We start from the raw sequence: 17,500 nt of genomic DNA on the forward strand, positions 1-17,500 counted from the left end.
AGCAACCAAAGTCCGAAATTAAACGAGGCGAAATTGGGGTACCGAAGCAAAGGCATTCACCCCACTTCCAAACACCACCACCACCACCACCGCTGCTGCTGCTGCTACTACTACTACTACTACTACTACTACTACTACTACTACTACTACTACTACTACTACTACTACTACTACTACTACTACTACTACTACTACTACTACTACTACTACTACTACTACTACTACTACTACTACTACTACTACTACTACTACTACTACTACTACTACTACTACTACTACTGGCAACCAGTAGCAACTATTTACAAAAAAATTGTAAGTTTATTTGGCAATAAATCAAATACATGAAATTCAGATAATAAAAAGAATTGCAGTATATAGAACAGGAGCAACCCTCACGGGTCTAAACCTTCAATTATTATAACACCTAGTTTCAAATTCATTTGTGATTCCAGCCTAGGTTATTTTTTTATTCTCCAATTATCATATAGGGTAACTACCATGCTCAAGTACAACTATGCATTTTTTTTTTTTTGTCTTTCGTGTGTGTGATTTACCATGGTCTTGAATCATGTGTTGGACTCGTGATCGACAGCTATTTCCCTCCCAAAAGAGAGCTCAGAGCTCATGTATGACCGATCTATGGGTAATTCTGTGACCTTACACACACACAATTCCCCGCCCACGAGAATTAGAATAACGACCCGCAGCGCAGCGATACTGATATTATTTCAGCCCCGGGAAGGATTCGAATCCCGGCCGCCGTCGCACCGGCCGGGATCTCTAACACTGCGCCACCGAGTGATGTATATATATATAATATATATATATACATCTTTATTAACCACAATGCACTTTAATTATAAGCCATCTAGGCGCATGCAGAAATTGAAATGTAGTACGTTCGAGTCCTTGGGCGTACTACATTTCAATTTCTGCATGCGCCTAGATGACTTAGAATTAAAGTGCATTGTGGTTGATAAAAATATATCTCTAATCACTGGGACCCATTCAGTGTTGTACAAATACTTTCCCGCGTTCGTATACTTAGTAATGTACTATCATAGTGGAGATGGGTTGAACGCAAAACTTTCGTGTATGTGTATGTAACTCGAGCATACAGATATATAAGAAAAATTGCGCTCAACTTATATTTCTCTTGATGGTGTACTGGTCTAGTCACTCGGCACTGGTAATGCTGTTCTCACAGCATGTGTTCGAGTCCTCGGGCGTACTACATTTCAATTTCTCCATGCGCCTAGATGGCTTAGAATTAAAGTGCAGTATGGTTGATGAAAATGTATCTCTAATCACTGGGACCCATTCAGTGTTGTAATATATATATATATATATATATATATCTATATATATATATACACACATATATATATATATATATATATATATATATATACATATATATAATACTGATGGCCCACCTTCGGAGAAGAATAAGCGAAGATATAGAGATCTGTATATTTCGATCACTTACTGTGACCCTCTTCAGCAGATATGAGTTACAAAGTACAGAACAATGTGTTACTCATATCTGCTGAAGAGGATCACAGTAAGTGATCGAAATATACAGATCTCTATATCTTTGCTTATTCTTCTCCGAAAGTGGGTCATCAGTATTATTTTACAAATGTGCTACGACATATCTTTGTTGATACATATATATATATATACATATATTATATATATATATATATATATATATATATATATATGTATATATATGTGGTGCGAGTATGGGTGTGCAGTTGGCATCCCAGGCACGGGGTCAAGGGTCACTGTGTAGAAGGGAGGGCAAACGGGGCGCTGGCTGATGCGTATAGTGCAATGCGTATGTGGGGCGAACGATGAGAAGGTGTGCGAGTGATAAAAGTGCAGTGGAAGGAAAATACAGACAAACGTTAGCTAGAGTAGGATAGATAGGTGATACGAGTGAAACAAACTAGTGAGAAGAGTCTTCGTTCGCGACGTTAGCGAAGAAACAGGAATCAGAAGAACCAGGAAATCATGCGGATAAGGTAAGTGATACGTCGCTGTGTGAACGCAAGCAAGCAATCTAGTCATGGCCGAGGCGACTAGCACGAGGGAGCCGTCCAAGATGAGCAGTATAACCCTAAAGCCATTTGATGGTGATGGAGACGTCGTCGTGTGGCTCCAAAAGGCAGATTTAGTGGCAAAATGAACCTGTGTCAGCGACGTCGTGGGCTATATTTCCCTTAACCTGGAAGGCGATGCATTGGCCATCAACCTAGAAATGAAAGGCAGGGATCAAGCAGATACAGAGAGTTTGAAAAGGAGGTGAGGGTACACAGGCTGCACGTCCCTCAGGGCGCCTCAGTTGAGATCCATCTTAGATGCGTCAATAATGACAAAATAACTTCAAGCATTACTTAGCAGGGTATGCGTTGAGTACATTGCGTCTGGGGTATTGGCTGCATGTTATTGTGGCATAATAGCATGCACTTGATACTTTAGGGTCTATATGGGGCGCCCCTACGGACCAGAGCCACACATCATCTTGTCTGTGACAGAGGAAAACTCTGTTCATAGAGAAATGATGACACTTTTGTACTGCGACTGTCCCTCCGTTATGCTGTCCCCCAACCCCTTGTTACTGTCCTGTACAATTTCTCTGAATATTCATTTCCTTGCCTACCTACCCTGTGGTGGGGGAAAAGAATACTGCCACCAAGTATTTCCTCTTGGATCGTAAGAGGCGAGAAAAAAGGGACGGGGATTGGGACTAGGCATCATTCTCCCTGTAGCCCCAGAGGGGACATTCCTAAAAAAAGTAAAGGCATAAGAGGGTCTAGGAGTTTTCCGACCAGCACCCTAAGGTTTGGGCCTTTTAATGTGCGTGGATGTGGTACAGATGAGAGTAAAAGGGAAGAGATAGATGGTATGTTTGTGAGAAGAAATATGGATGTGTTGGCTTTGAGTGAAACTAAGTTGAAAGGGAAAGGCGAGTGTAAGTTTGAGAGTGTAAGTGGGAGGTTATCAGGAGTGAAGAGAGGGCGAGGGAGAGAAGGGGTGGCTATACTAGTAAGTGAAGAGATAGGTAAGCGTGTAGTGGAGTGGAAGGAGGTTTCCTCAAGGATAATGTGAATGAAGGTGAAACTGGGAAAGGAGATGTGGGTTTTTGTAAGTGCATATGGGCCTGGCAGTGAGAAGAGTGTAGAGGAAAGGGAGGCTTTTTGGATAGATTTAAATGAGTGCATGGAAGGATTAAGGAGAAATGTCAATGTAATAGTACAGGGAGACCTTAATGCTAGGGTAGGAAATTATGCAATTGACGGAGTGGTTGGGAAATGTGGAGTTCCAGGAAAGAATCGTAGTGGAGAGTTGATGGTGGAGATGTGTCTAGAGAGTTGATGATAGCAAATACAGTGTTTCGGAAGAAAGTCAAGCATAAGTACACATGTGAGAGGGTGGTGGATGGAAGGGTGGTAGATAGAGCGCTAATGGATTATGTAGTGGTAGATAGGAGTGTGATAGGAAGGGTTAAGGATGTACATGTGCTAAGGGGAGAGGGTGTGGGAATATCAGATCATTTTTTGGTGGAAGGTAAGTTGAGAGTGGGGGATAGATGGAGAAAGAGGAAAAGGACAGAAGGTAGGGAGGTGCTTAGAGTGAACTCTTTAAAGAAAAAGGAGAAGGAGTACGAAAAGAAGCTGAAGGAGGAGTGGGAGGGAGTGAAGGATAGAGTAGAGCTAGGTGTGGAGGAGGAATGGGAATGGTTCAAGGAGGGAGTCACAAAGTGTGCAAAGATGGTGTGTGGAACAAGAAGGACAGGAAGAAATAGAAGGAAAGGTAGTGAATGGTAGGATCAGGAAACAAAGAAGGCTGTAGAAGAGAAGAAGCGAGCTTTCACAGATTGGTTACAAAATAGGAGGAGGGAGTCACATGAGAGGTACAAAGAAAAGAAAAGGGAAGTAAAGCAAAAGGTAAAGGAGGCAAAGAGGAGAGCAGATGTGAAATGGGGTAAGAGTATGACAGAAAATTTTGAAAGTAATAAAAAGATGTTTTGGAAAGAAATTAAGAGAGGAAGAGGAGGCGAATCAAGTAGAGAAGAAAAGGTAAAAGGTGCAGATGGAGAGATGATAATGGAAGAGAAGGCAGTAAGGGGAAGATAGGCAGAATATTTTACGGAGTTGCTAAATGTGAAGGAGAATAGGGAGGGAAAGGTAGCTGCAGTGGGAAATGCTAAGAAAATGACCGTGATGAGTGAGGAAAATGGAGGAGAAATAAGGAAGGATAAAGTGAAGGCAATTGTTAAGATGGTGAGAGCAGGTAAGGTACCTGGTCTGGATGGATGCCATGCAGAATGTCTAAAGAAAGGAGGTGCAGTGATGGTGGACTGGCTGGTGAGGTTATTTAATGTTTGTTTAAGAGAGAGTAGAGTGCCAGGGGACCGGAGGAGTGCCAGTATAGTTCCACTTTACAAGGGGAAAGAGAACAAGTGTGAATGTAGTAGTTTCAGAGGGATTAGCTTGTTGAGTGTGGTTGGGAAGGCTTATGGGAGAATCTTGATTGAGAAGATTAGGAGAGGAACAGAGGGAGTAATTGGTGAGGAACAGTGTGGATTTAGGGCGGGTAGAGGTTGTGTAGATCAGATTTTTGTGGTAAGACAGATATGCGAGAAAGCTATAGGAAAGGGGAAGGATTTTTTTTTTTTTTTTGCTTTTATGGATCTGGAAAAGGCTTACGACAGGGTAGACAGAAAGGTACTGAGGGATTTTTCGGATATACGGGATAGGAGAAAAGCTTCTAGGAGCTGTCAAGAGTTATTATGAGAGTAGTAGAGCTTGTATCAGGATTAGAAATGGAGAGAGTAAGTGGTTCGAGGTAAAGGTGGGACTTCGTAAGGGATGCGTTATGTCGCCCTGGATATTCAACTTATACATGGATGGGGTGGTGCGAGAGGTAAATGCAAGGGTAGTGGGTCAGGGATTGGAGATGGTTAAAGAAAATGGAGAAAAGTGGGAGGTGAGCCAGCTGTTGTTTGCGGACGACACTGCGCTTGTGGCAGGATCAGAGGAGGGATTGAGGAAGTTGGTGACAGAGTTTGGGAGAGTATGTGATAGAAGAAAGCTGAAGATAAATGTGGGTAAAAGTAAGGTGATGAGATGTTCAAGGGGTGAAAATGGCAGCAGACTGGAAGTGAGCATTTAGGGAGAGCGACTGGAGGAAGTGGATAGTTTTAGATACTTGGGTGCAAATGTGACAGGAAAAGGTGGAGTGGAAGTGGAGGTAGAATGTAGATTGAGAGAAGCGAGTAAATGCCTTGGTGGATTAAAAAGTGTAATGAGGAATAGGCATTTGGGAATGGATGCTAAGAGGAGACTGTATGAGAGAGTGATTGTGCCAACAGCACTGTATGGGGCAGAAACATGGAACATAAGAGAAGAAGAGAGAAGGAGTTTGAATGTGTTTGAGATGAGGTGTCTGAGAAGTATGATGGGGGTTACTAGGCTAGATAGAGTGAGAAATGAGGAGGTGAGAAGGAGAACAGGGGTGGAAAGGGAATTGGGAGATAGGGTTGATGAAAGAGTATTAGGATGGTTTGGACACATGGAAAGAATGAGTGAAGAACGACTAGTAAAAGAGGTATGGAAGGCAGATGTGGAGGGAGTGAACATGAGGGGACGTCCTAGGATGAGATGGATGGATGGGGTGAAGGGGGCTTTGGGGAAGAGGGGAATGTCTGTTGAAGAAGGACGGGAGAGGACAGAAGACGGGTGAATGGAGAATGGTTGTATATGGATGATGTTGTGATGCATGAGGTGGAATGGGCGGGGGGATGGGGGTGAGGTAGTATGTGTGAGCAAAATTTGACGCAGCCCAAAGGGATTTCTCCCCATCTTCTCCTTTTATGCATGGGGGGACGGAGAGGGGGGTCGCCGATTTAATGAAGCGGCCTTGCTGTGGATGTGCTGTGTCTTGCGACACTGCTTCTGACCCAGGGCAGTGGGCAAGGTGCAGGGATGACCCGTCATCCAGGAGGTGCTAAGATATGAGGGAGGGTGGAGAGGTGTGGAGTGTATTCAGGGATGGAATGGGTGCCTTGTCCTTTTTGGCTACCCCCCTTGTAAGGTGGAAAAAGCCTTGGTATATGTATGCACATTGCGCAGTTCCTGTATCGCTGTAGGACACTGTATTCGTCGGGAGTAAAGACTAATAGACACTGGGTTACAAAAAAAAAGTAAGTTGTCTATGTTTTTTTTCAAATGAATCAGGACCATTTTGCACCGCTGAATTAAAAAAATGGCATCCATTTTTTCTCAATCAGGTCAGGTTTTTATGCTATTTTGATATTAAAAAATCCAATATTCTAACTAAACTAATTACATTTTTGTGACATTATCAGTTGATTTCCATTTATATTTCTCACCCAAAAAATGTTTTAGGAGAAAAAAATTCTAACAGACTGTATTTATTAAATGTTACATATTTCAATTCCTGTAAATTGATAAAGTTAAGTACATGTAAATTGAATGTTACGTCTTCATTGTGCAAAATTCAGGGCATAGACTTCCGTTTCTTCGAGCCCATCGAATGCTCAGTGGCAGAGATGTCTCTCTTTAGTCCAGAAGTAATCAGCCATCATGACTGATGACTGCATGCCAGCGTCCCTGATACCTGGTGTCCATCTCTTTTGTGTCTTGATGGAATCTCTCCCCCTCCTCATCACTCATTGATCCCAGATTCTCAGGAAAACGATCCATATGTGAGAATAAGTAATGCATTTTGATGCTCATGTTGCATCCAAGGTTTCTGAAAGCAGTCAGCATATTGGTGACAAGTTCTGCATAGTTCCTGACCTTGTTGTTACCAAGAAAGTTCTTCACGACCAAAACAAAAAGCCTTCCATGCTTCCAGTTCCACTTCGTTCACTGAGTTTTCAAACTCAGGATCTCTGATGAGCTGACGGATTTGAGGACCATCAAAGATGCTTTCAACTTCCCTATGGTTAATCCTGGAAAAGCATGGCACAAGTAAGTGAAGCAGTCACCATCCTTGTCTAGAGCTTTGGTGAACTGTTTAATCAAGTCGAGCTTGATGTGCAGTGGTGGGAAGAGTATCTTGTCTCTGTCTACCAGAGGATTGTTGATGACGCACCAATTTCTCCCGCACAGGCCAGTGCTTTTTGTGTAATGCTGAGCAGTGTCCCTAGTATCCCACATACACATAAAGCATCGGTACTTGGTGAAGCCGGACTGTTATCCCAACAAAAAACAATTAGTCTTAAGTTGGCACATGCAAAATCTTCAGAACTCGTTTATTGCAAGAAACGTGAAAGAATTTTGATCCATATCACGTGAAAATAGCCGTAGGCCTACATGTAAACAAAAACTTCAAAAAACAAATATGTAGCATTCAGAAAGTTGATCTGATAGAGCAAAATTAATGTGATTTTTCGATTCAGCACATCAAGATTATCCCAATTTAAACAAAATACAACTTAAACAGTAAATCAGGTGTTGACTAGTGTCTAAGTGGATCCATAAATTTTGATACAATAATATTGTGATACTGTAATGATATTGAAAAGGAGTAATAAGTAAAAAAAAACGTGTTAATGATAAATAAGGAGTAAATTGTATGATAATATTGTGATACTGTAAAAAGCTGCAATTATTGTGAAATGTAGATTTGTAGTTGTGGTTTGTTTGTTAGCAGTTACCAGTCGAAATATATAGTGTTCCCGTATCTACGCTTTCTCTCAGTTATTTTTTATTGACAGAGGTTCATTTGAAAATTGAAGGTATGTGTTGCTGTATTTTTTTGTCTTTTGGACCTAGCCTTTCTGGCCAGACGAATTTCGTGCGTGGTTAACTTGTTTTTTGGTGATTTGGCCGACTGATTTGGTTCCGCCATCACCTGGCCAGACCAGCTCTTATCGACCAACCATCATTTACCTTAACCTTTCATTTTCAGCTGAGCTTGTTTTTCCAAATGATTTTATTATATTCCAGCTTATTCGATTTCCTTGCCATTAATTTATCATCAGCATATTATTTACTTTGTGATCAAGTTACCTAGCGTACGTTTCATTCTCTCGGTTCACCGATACTTGGGTATAGTGTTTCAACACCATATTTTCATGTTTTTCTTATCACGCAAGTCGCAACATGCCAACATTACATGTAGAATAGAATATTTTAAGACTTTTCTTATATGTCATTTTTACCGCAAATACATGATAAAAATATGTCAATTCTATTAATAGTAATAATACGGTATTTGGTATACAGTAATACTCGTACTGTAGCCTATGATGGCTGCTGACTTGGTGGTGACTGTTGAGCAGTGACGAATTATTTTTTTTCCCTTGCTCATACCGATCACATTGAAAATCATAACCAAAATTATATATATATATATATATATATATATATATATATATATATATATATATATATATATATATATATATATATATATATATATATATATAAAATTATGCATTTACGGAAAATAACTTAGCTTATGATGTTTTAGTATGCATGTTACCTTCGGAATATTTTTATTCAATGCCCTAATTGATAATTTATTCAATGGATGTTTAGTGTTTTCCTTTAGCATGTTTACGCCAGTTCCATGTCTTCATACCTACATACATATGCTTTCCTTGGATTATTTTTCAATGCCGTAATGATAAATAATGCACGTAATACTAATACATTTTTAATTCACAGAAGCATTCTTTAGCTACAATGAGTTTTTTCTTAATCTGTTATTTGTCAAAACAATGTAGAATTTGTGACATGTCACTTGTGATATTTAGTTCCACCAGTCACCACTTTGATCTAATTTTTTAACATGCATGTGTGGTTTTATCTCGAGAGGAATTATTAAAAATAAGGAAGGTGCACTATTGAAATACATCAGTCATATAGAAACTACTACTACTGAAGCTGGAGAAGTTTACAAATTCAGATCATCGTCAAATCGAACGGGTTCAACTTCAAGCGATTCATCAACTTCGACTCCCTCAAGCGATCAAGAACACAAAGAAAATGTTCCAGGAGCAGCAGTGGGCATGAAATACGTGTTGGCCCATGCATGATCAATGCCAAGCAAAATTTGCAATGACACGTTGTACACTGATCTTCGAGCTGGTACGTCGAGGCGCATCTGGGGTTGAGAATCTAGATTCTGATTTTGGTGAATCAATTCGTCAAGGTGTGTCAGCCATAGGACAAACTAGAAATCTAACTCGGGATTTTTTTTTATTCTTTATTATAATTTTTTTATTTGTAACTCTGCCAACTGGCGAAAGAATGTTGAGATTATGGATGGTGTACTTCTCTTCCAAGGAAGCTCTTTACTGCTTTTGCTGCAAACTGTTTCCAGACAGAAGTAACCCAACTTTTAATTCTGAGGACGGATTCAACATAATATGGTGGGAACTGAATCCCAGAATATCCGAGCATGAATCATCATCCAGTGCAGCTCACGTTCCGAATTGCACTCAAGGTGAGGAGGAGTTGGAAATTAGGATTGCTCGTGGGGCAACGATGGATAAAAAAGAACAAGAAGTTGTTGAAAGCCAAGTGAAGAAGTGTAAGGTAATCCTTTCATGATTGCTTGATATTATTAGATTCCTAACTAAACAGAATTTGGCGCCTCTACGAAGCCACCGAGAAGGGCTCAGTTGTGAGAAAAACGAGACTTATTTTGAACTTGAAGCAATAGAAAATAGATTTTTTTTAGAACTAGTTTATTTGATGGCGAAATATGATCCAGTGCCACGTGAACATCATCTAAGAATCCAGCTGGGAAACAAGTTTGCTACTTCCTATCTCATCTGTCTCCTACTATTCAGAACGAGTTTATAGAAATTTTTGAAAAAAAAAAAACGTAAGAGGCAAAGTCACCAAGCAAGTAAAAGAAGCCAAGTACTCTTCTATGATATTCGACATCACTCCTGATATTTCACATAAGGATCAGACGAGCCAAGTTTTACGCTGTATCATGATCGATGTAGATAAAGTGAAGGTTGTGGAGTCATTTGTAGATTTCGTTGAAACAAAAGGTAAAACTGCCGATATTATTTCAAGGATGATTTTGGAAAAAATAGAGAAAGACGGAATTGATGCTCAAAACTGTAGAAGGCAAGCATATGATAACGCTGCGGTGATGGCTGCTCTACATACTAGTTCTTCAGAAACGTATCAAGGATATTAATCAAAAAGAAGAATTTGTTGCTTGTACAAATCACTCGCTGAATTTGGCGAGTGTTTATGCAGCCTCTGTTGCTGTGAATTCTGTTACCTTATTTTGGATGTGTGGAACGTTTGTCTGTATTTTTTTTTTCTTCATCAACCCATCGCTGGGAAGTTCTAATTTCAGTCACTGGTCAGTGTCAAGCGCATTTTAATAGAATTGTACTGGGGGGAGTGCCAGGGGAGGGAGAAGCTGTAAATGTTGCAAAGAAACATTTCTCAAGAGCCCAAGAAAAGTTAACTGGTGAAGAAGAAAATACAGCTACTAGGGCAGATGATGCTGTTCTACTTCGTGCGTTCCAGTCATTTTCCTTTTTGTGCTTTCTTGGCGTGTGGGGGGGACCCGTCCTTCTAGAAATTAACCACACACAGACTTACCTCCAAACCAAAGGATTGAACATACAGAAATGTGATGTAAAATTCAGGACATTAAAAACATTTCTAGTAGAAAACACGGACAAGCTAATAAGTAATGATATTAATTATATGCCAAAGAAATTTGGAGTGATCTGGGGATAGTGGTGGAGCGTCAGCGTCGACACAAAAAGAAGAAAAAAAAGTTTGGTGAAGGATCACGAGACGCCGAATTGCCACACGACATTGAACTGAGGAGAGAAATGTTTTCCTCGTTGGACAGAGGGATCCAAGAATTAACTTTGAAATTTCAACAGCTTCATCCACTTGCTGAGAAATATGCCTTTCTTACCCTGTTGATTTTTTTGGATGATAACTATATGTAAAATAGATCATCTTACCCCGATGAATTTTGGGATGATAAAGTAAAATGGATCACGATCACTACGACATTGGGAAAGAGGAGGAGTTCCTTATTGAGAGAAAAAGACTTCAGCAGCATTGTATTGCAGTTGCTGATATTGAAGACGGAATAAAGGTGAGGAAAGAAGGCTCCCCTCCCCCGAATTTTTGCCTTCTGTTCAAAAGTATAACCTTGGGAGAACTCGGTTCCAAGTATAGTAATGGTGCTGCGGATTTTCTTCACAATTGCTGTTAGTGTTGCTACCTGTGAGAGGAATTTTTCGAAACTAAAAATGATCAAGAATTAGTCAAGATCTACTACTTGTACCTTGCGCTTGAGAAGTCTTGCCATAGACTGTCTAGAGAGCAACAGTTGACAGATGAAATAAATTTTGACATTGTCATTGAAGAATTTGCCAACAAAAATGCAAGAAAAGTTACTTTAGAAAGCTATAGTTTTCATTTCAGAAATAAAGATGGTCCTAATTTATTTACACTTTTTTACTATTTGTCTCTGTCATTTTTGCTTTCGGTTTAGCTGTAACTTATAAAGTTTGGGTTTGATTTTGGTGTGAGTTTAAAGCATACTATATTTCAGTCTGTGAAAGTAATATTATAATGGTACACAAACTAGGTAATATATATATATATATATATTATATATATATATATATATATATATATATAAAACTAAGAATAAGTCACTGTGCAATATGCATTTGGGGGGGGGGAGAGCAAACGCAAGGGCCGATTCCGGGCAGAGCAGCAGCTTCGCCACTGATGAGAAGAAAAGAAGTGCAGTCTGACAGGCGCATTTCTCATCTATATCGCTGGAGTGCTCCCATCATTCTGACTATTTTCAACCCTATAAATAGTTATCGCAAATTAATAGTAACGTCAGTAATGACTTTTTTTTTTCTATCGGGGCTTGCGGCAGAGAGTAACACAAGCGCCGCAGCCAACCTAGAGACTTGCAAAAGTGTTGCCAGTCTTGGGAGCAGGGAAACCATTTTTTTTTTCCCTGTAGGTACCTACAATTTTTCGTACTGGACTATTAAGGAAAATCAGTAAATTTAAATTTGTTTGCCAGTCTCACAGATGCAGGTCTTATCTATATCAGTGGATAGCTCCTATCAATCTGAGTATTTTTGAACCCCATGAATAAGTACAGCAAATTAGTAACTCTAGGAGCGACTTTTAAAAAGTTAGTGTATTTTTTACGGTGGCTGTAGAAAATAGCACAACAGCACTTTAAGTTAACGCTCATTATTAATGTCACGATTCAGAATAACTCTTTGCTCGTATCATCAAGGCTCGCACTTCTTATGCTCCTTGATGTTTCATAAGCAGGGACAGCGGCTGTCTGAGTAACTCTGTCAAATATTGGGCGTGGCGTCTCGTCCAATCATTGGGGCTAGTAGAAGTGCTTACGACGGGGAGAGCGTACCTTTCCGCAATTTTGGCCTTGTTTCCACTCGTTTTTAGTCCTCGACACACCAACCAACGCCTCATTTGAATGTCGGAATAACTGTCAACACGTTTATTGTCGATCTTAGCCCATGGACATCGTCTTCCAACAATAAAGCCTTTGGAAATGGGTTGGTTGCATGTCGACATGGTTTGCTCTTTTCATGTACTCAGCGCGCATTGGGATTGTCCTCCTCATACTGTATGGCTAGTTCACCCAACTGCCGATGGAGAGTGTGGTCATTGTGACGTCAACTTTGCGGTTTGCTATTAACAATGTTGTCCTTTTGCGAAACAGGGCATTCCGTTCAGCGAAATAATTTTTTTTTCATCGTCTTTTGAGAGTAGTCTCAACTCCTTAAATATTTCTAACCTAACAGGCAAGACGTGTGGATAGAAGGCATAGTTATGGGCCATCACTTTGAATCGGAATATCTCTGAAGGTGTTTTCATGTTAGTGGATCATTGGTGCTTTTTATACCTGAGCGCTGCAATGCTGGTTCTGCAATGCTGCTGCTGTTTTTGGGCACTCGAAAATGCAAGGGTAGGATACGTGACGCATTCAGTATTTTTTGTAGTGTATTCATACACAAAATAATGTACGCTCACACTACGCCTTCTAGATGCCACTAAAGTTTTGTAGACAATGATTTCTATAACCTAATACATTTTTTTTTTCATTTTGGCCCAAGTGTGCCAATAAAAATTCTAGTGGCGATTTGTTACTACTAGAGAGAAACTGATATTAATAATAGTACATACATACATACATACATATACCAAGGCTTTTTCCCCCTTCCAAGGGAGGTAGCCAAAAAGGGAAAGGCATAAAAACACTCCCACCCATTTCATCCCTAAAAACACTCCACACCCCTCCCACCCTTCCTCTCATCTGAGCACCTCCTGGATGACGGGTCATCCCTGCACCCTGCCCACCGCCCTGGGTCAGAAGCAGTGTCGCAAGACACAGTACATCCACAGCAAGGCCGCTTCATTTAATCGGCGACCCCCCCCTCTCCGTCCCCCTTTGCATATAAGGCGAGGACGGGGAGAAATCCCTTCGGGCTGCGTCAAAATTTACTCACACATACTACCCCCCCCCACCCCCCACCCCCCCGCCCATTCCTCCTCATGCAGTCACAACATCATCCATATACAACCATTCTCCACTCACCTCTGTCTTCCGTCCTCTCCCTTCCTTCCTCAACAGACATTCCCCTCTTCCCCAAAGCCCCCTTAACCCCATCCATCCATAACATCCTAGGACGTCCCCACATGTTCACATCTGCCTTCCATACCTCGTTTACTAGTCTTTCTTCACTCATTCTTTCCATGTGTCCAAACCATCCTAATATTCTTTCATCAACCCTATCTCCCAAATCCTTTTTCACCCCTGTTCTCCTCCTCACCTCCTCATTTCTCACTCTATCTAGCCTAGTAACCCCCACCATACTTCTCAGACACCTCATCTCAAACACATTCAAACTCCTTCTCTCTCTTCTTCTCTTATGTTCCACGTTTCTGCCCCATACAGTGCTGTTGGCACAATCACTCCTTCATACAGTCTCCTCTTCGCATCCATTCCCAAATGTCTATTTCTCATTACACTCTTTAAACCACCAAGGCATTTACTCGCTTCTCTCAATCTACATTCTACCTCCACCTTCACTCCACCTTTTCCTGCTACACTTGCACCCAAGTATCTAAAACTATCCACTTCCTCCAGTCGCTCTCCCTTAATGTTCACCTCCAGTCTACTGCCACTTTCACCCCTTGTACATCTCATCACCTTACTTTTACCCACATTTATCTTCAGCTTTCTTCTATCACATACTCTCCCAAACTCTGCCACCAGCTTCCTCAATCCCTCCTCTGACCCTGCCACAAGCGCAGTGTCGTCCGCAAACAACAGCTGGCTCACCTCCCACTTTTCTCCATTTTCTTTAACCATCTCCAATCCCTGACTCACTGCCCTAGCATTCACCTCTCGCACCACCCCATCCATGTATAAGTTGAACAGCCAGGGCGACATAACGCATCCTTGACGAAGTCCCACCTTTACTTCAAACCACTCACTCTCTCCATTTCCAATCCTAACACATGCTCTACTACTCACATAAAAACTCTTGACAGCTCCCAAAAGCTTTCCTCCTATCCCATAAATCTGCATAACCTCCCACAGTGCCTTTCTGTCTACCCTATCATAAGCCTTTTCCAGATCCATAAAAGCCCAAAAAAACATCCTTCCCCTTTCCTATAGCTTTCTCACATATCTGTCTTACCACAAAGATCTGATCTACACAACCTCTACCCGTCCTAAATCCACACTGTTCCTCACCAATTACTCCTTCTATTCCTCTCCTAATCCTCTCAATTAAGATTCTCCCATAAGCCTTCCCTACTACACTCAACAGGCTAATCCCTCTGAAACTACTACATTCACACTTGTCCCCTTTTCTCTTGTAAAGAGGAACTATACAGGCACTACTCCAGTCCTCCGGTACTCTACCCTCTCTCCAGCAAACATTAAATAATCTCACCAACCAGTCCACCATCACTGAACCTCCCTTTTTCAGACATTCTGCATGACATCCATCCAGACCAGGTGCCTTACCTGCTTTCATCATCTTTACAACTGCCTTCACCTCATCCTTCCTTATTTCTCCTCACTCATCACTCTCATTTTCTTCGTATTTCCCACTGCAGCTATCTTTCCTTCCCTATCCTCCTTCACATTCAGCAACTCCCTAAAATATTCTGCCCATCTTCCCCTCACTGCCATCTCTTCCATTATCAACTCTCCATCTGTACCTTTTACCTTTTCTTCCCTACTTGATTCGCCTCCTCTTCCTCTCTTAATTTCTTTCCAAAACATCTTTTTATTACTTTCAAAATTTTCTGTCATACTCCTACCCCATTTCACATCTGCTCTCCTCTTTGCCTCCTTTACCTTTTGCTTTACTTCTCTTTTCTTTTCTTTGTACGTCTCATATGACTCCCCTGTCCTCTTACTATTAATAATAGTAATAATAATAATAATAATGATGATGATAATAATAATAATAATAATGTGTGAACATTGTAACGAATGTGGATAGGAGGTAAAGGGAACACTGGATGAGGGAAATACTTTTATTCCTGACTAGTTTCGCCTGAGTGGCTTCATTCCTCTGAAGAAGCCACTCAGACGAAACTATAGTCAGGAATAAAAGTATTTCCCTCAGCCCGTGTTCCCTTTACCTCTTATCTAATAATGATAATAATGATAATAATAATAATAATCCTAATCATAATCATAATAATGATAATAATAATATAATAATAATAATGATAATAATAATAATTATAATAATGATAATAATAATAATAATAATGATAATAATAATAATAATAATAATAATAATGATAATAATAATAATAGTAATGATGATGAGGATAACGGCAATTATGATTATAATTGTTACAATATAATGATTATAATAATTGTAACAATAATTATAACAATTATAATAGTGACTAGATAAACACCATATGAGGACGGAGCCTTTATTTGTACGACGTTTCGCTTATTACAGCTTTTTCAAGTACAAGTTGAGATACAAATGCTTGAGATTAAATAAGGGGAAAGGAGGGAACGGGGAGAGAAAAAGGGGGGGGTAAGGAAGAGGAGGAGGAGGGTGGGGGGATTGGACACTGGGAAAGGATGAGAATGCTGGCCCAACCGTCCGTGAGCGAAATGTCCACAAAGGGTGGTTTAAATATTTAATATTTTGCTGGCCATGGGTATTAGGGGAATAATGTGAGGAGATATGTTAAACATGCCCCTGTTTTGTTCAATAGTGTTCGTTCCTTGAATGATTGCTGCTTCTAAACACTTCCTGCGGATTTTGTCTGGTTCCCGCATCAGCAGCTCTGCATTTTTCCAGTCCATAAGATGGTTTTCCTTGTTTCTATGTGTCACACATAGAAACGTTTGGGCCAGCATTCTCATCCTTTCCCAGTGTCCAATCCCCCCACCCTCCTCCTCCTCTTCCTTCCCCCCCCCTTTTCTCTCCCCGTTCCCTCCTTTCCCCTTATTTAATCTCAAGCATTTGTATCTCAACTTGTACTTGAAAAAGCTGTAATAAGCGAAACGTCGTACAAATAAAGGCTCCGTCCTCATATGGTGTTTATCTAGTCAATCTTGTCGGCAGACTGCCACTTTTAAGCAATTATAATAGTACATACATACATACATATACCAAGGCTTTTCCCCCTTTCAAGGGAGGTAGCCAAAAAGGGAAAGGCATAAAAACACTCCCACCCATTTCATCCCTAAATACACTCCACACCCCTCCCACCCTCCCTCTCATCTGAGCACCTCCTGGATGATAATGGTAGTAATGTTAATAATAGTGATGGTATTAAAAACAATGATAATGGCAGTGATAATAAATAGATCTACCAATATACCAAGGGCTTGTTGTCCCTTGTAGGGGAGGTAGCCATGTCAAAGTAATGCAGCCACACTCATCCCATTAATATGAAGGCAGACACCCACTCCCACCCACGACTCTGTTACCCTCTCGTCGTAGCTCCTCGACAGGTCCTCCTCGCAGTGCCGTGCCTGGGTCAGAGGCAAGACCCAGCCAGCAGCAGCACACCACCCACAGCAGGGCCGCTTCATTTGCACGGCGCGGCGCGACCCTCCCAGTCGAGTCAAACGTACTGTAGGTCTTTACCATCAATTCTCTTTTCTTTTAACATTGTCATTAGGTCTTTATGTCTTACCGTGTCGAACGCTTTTTCATAATCAACGAAGCACATGTGTTTTTCTTTTTGCTTTTCTATAGTCCTCTCTGGTATATTCCTAAGTATAAAAATTGTATTCTTTGAAACTATATTCTTCTTCTATATTGTCTGTTTGTACTTTTCTTCTGATTCTCCTTATTAACACTATTGTCAGTATTAATCGACTCATGATGCTAATTGCTCTGTGCTTTGAACACTCAATTGTGCCAGCTCTCTTTGAAATAATTATGAAAGTTGTTCTCTTC

At 40.7% G+C, this 17,500-nt stretch overlaps 1 pseudogene; it reads left to right on the forward strand.

Moving 5' to 3' along the window:
* Nucleotides 1-8,839: 8,839 nt before the first annotated feature.
* On the forward strand, nt 8,840-9,599 carry LOC143034871 (uncharacterized; annotated as a pseudogene).
* The last annotated feature ends 7,901 nt before the right edge of the window (nt 9,600-17,500 follow it).

Source organism: Oratosquilla oratoria, chromosome 18 (assembly GCF_046742065.1).
Source record: "Oratosquilla oratoria isolate Oo_2021 chromosome 18, ASM4674206v1, whole genome shotgun sequence".
Classification (NCBI taxonomy): domain Eukaryota; kingdom Metazoa; phylum Arthropoda; class Malacostraca; order Stomatopoda; family Squillidae; genus Oratosquilla; species Oratosquilla oratoria.